Source organism: Pteropus vampyrus, unplaced genomic scaffold (genome assembly GCF_000151845.1).
Source record: "Pteropus vampyrus isolate Shadow unplaced genomic scaffold, Pvam_2.0 Scaffold255, whole genome shotgun sequence".
Taxonomy (NCBI): domain Eukaryota; kingdom Metazoa; phylum Chordata; class Mammalia; order Chiroptera; family Pteropodidae; genus Pteropus; species Pteropus vampyrus.
Window position 1 is genome coordinate 607,708 of NW_011889036.1, and position 2,271 is coordinate 609,978.

The 2,271-nt window shown below is 34.6% G+C and overlaps 1 protein-coding gene across 3 annotated transcripts in view; it reads right to left on the minus strand.

Moving 5' to 3' along the window:
• Window positions 1-2,271, minus strand: part of LOC105301930 (zinc finger protein 14-like) — a 40,812-nt gene that overhangs the window by 6,366 nt on the left and 32,175 nt on the right. The gene's annotated exons all lie outside the window — the stretch shown is intronic.

The following is a 2,271-nucleotide window of genomic DNA, read 5'->3' on the forward strand; positions in this document are numbered from 1 at the left end:
AGAGAGAAGAAAACAAAGAATCAGGTAAAGTGCTCAATTAAAGCCAAAGAAGGCAGAAAAAGGTAAAAGACAAAAAGAAACAAAGCACAAGGCCAACATACAGAAACAGTAAAAGGTGTGGTAGATATTAATCTAACTGAATCAATTACCACTTTCATCATCACTGGTCTCCCCATACAGTACTGTAATACCAGATATTGGAAATCGCAATTATATGTTGTGTACAAAAAATCCACCTTAAATATAAAGATACAGATAGATGAAAGGTAAATTAAAGAAAAGAAAGCTGGCACAAGTATATGATTTTATACAATGTAGATTCCAGAAAAAGGAAAACTCAGAGATAAAAAGGGGCATTATATAATAAAAGGGGTCCATTCTCAAAAAATGCATATTAATCTTCATGTGTATGTGCATAACAACGGAGAAACAAAATACATGAGACAAAAACTAATAGAATGCAAGGAAAAATGGATGAATCCACTATTATAGTTGTAGACTCCAAAAGCCCCTTATCACAAATTATATTCCAGTAGGAAGTAAATCATCAAGGCCACAGAGTAACTCAACAGCACCATGTAAAAACTGAATTTAATTGTAATCTATGGACTAACTTCATGCAACAACAGAATACACTTTCTCTAGTTCTTATAGAATAGTCACCAAAATACACATTCGGGGACATAAAACACCATTACAAATTTTTAAAAAAATATTTATTTACATTAGTTTCAAGAATACAGTACATTCGTTAGACATCTATATAGTTCATAAAATGATCCCCGGAATTGCTCCCTCCCTCCCCTGGCCCTCCACTTAGCCATCATTTAATGCTAACTGCATTCCTTCTGCCGTGCTCCCCATTCCCGTACCAACTATCAACTACTAATTTGTACTTCTTTAACCCTTCACCCTTCCTGACTCCCCTCCCTTCTGTCCATCATCAAATTGCCCACTATATTTGTGAGTCTGTGTATGATTAGTTTGTTCCTTTTGTTCCTTAAATTTCGCATAAGTGAAATCATATGGTATTTATCTTTCTTGGTCTGACTTATTTCACTTAGTATAAGAACCTCTAGGTCCATCCATGTTGTTACAAATAGTAGGATTTCATTTTTTTAATGGCTGAGTAATATTCCATTGTAGATATGAACCACAATTTCTTTATCTGACTGTTGATGGGCATTCAGGTTGCTTCCATATCTTGGCTATTGTAAATTGTGCTGCCATGAATATTGGAGTGCGTAGATCTTTAAGAATTATTGTTTTGATTTTCTTTGGATAAATACCCAGAAGTGCAATTGCTGGGTCAAAAGGTATATCCAGTTTTAATTTTTTGAGAAAACTCCATACTATTTTCCAAAGTGGCTGTACCAATATGCAATCCCACCAACAATGTATAAGGGTTCCTTTTTCTCTGCATCCTCGCCAACACTTGTTATTTTTTGATTTATTGATCACAGCTTTTCTGACAGGTGAGAGGTGACATCTCATTGTGGTTTTAATTTGCGTTTCTCTGATGGTTAGTGACCTTGAGCATCTTTTCATATGTCTATTAGCCATCTGTATTTCCTCTTTGGAGAAATATCTGTTCAGGTCTTCTGCCCATTTTTTAATTGGATTGTTTGTTTTTTGTTGTTGTTGAGTTGTATGAGTTTTTCATATATTTTTGGATATTAACCTCTTATCAGATGTATCATTAGTGAATATCTTCTCCCAATCAGTTGGTTGTTTTTTCGTTTTTTTAATGGTTTCCTTTGCTGTGCAAAAACTTTTTAGTTTGATGCAGTCCCATTTCTTTTTTCTTTTGTTTCCCTTGCCTGAGGAGATATATCTGAAAAGAAACTCCTGTTAGTAATATCAGAGAGTTTACTGCCTATGTTTTCTTCTAGAAGTTTTATGGTTTCAGGTCTTACATTTAAGTTTTTAATCCATTTTGAGTCTATTCTTGTATATGGTGTAAGAAGGTAGTCCAGCTTCTTTTTTTTGCATGTATCTGTCCAATTTTCCCAACACCATTTATTGAAGAGACTGTCTTTACCCCATTGTATATTCTTATCTCCTTCGTCATATATTAAGTGAGCGTATAGGTGTGGATTTATTTCTGGGCTCTCTATTCTGTTCCATTGTCAATGTATCTGTTTTTATGCCAGTACTATGCTGCTTTGATTACTGTAGCCTTGTATAGTTTGATATCAGGTAGTGTGATACCTCCAACTCTGTTCTTCTTTCTCAAGATTGCCATGGCTATTTGGGGTCTTGTATAGTTCC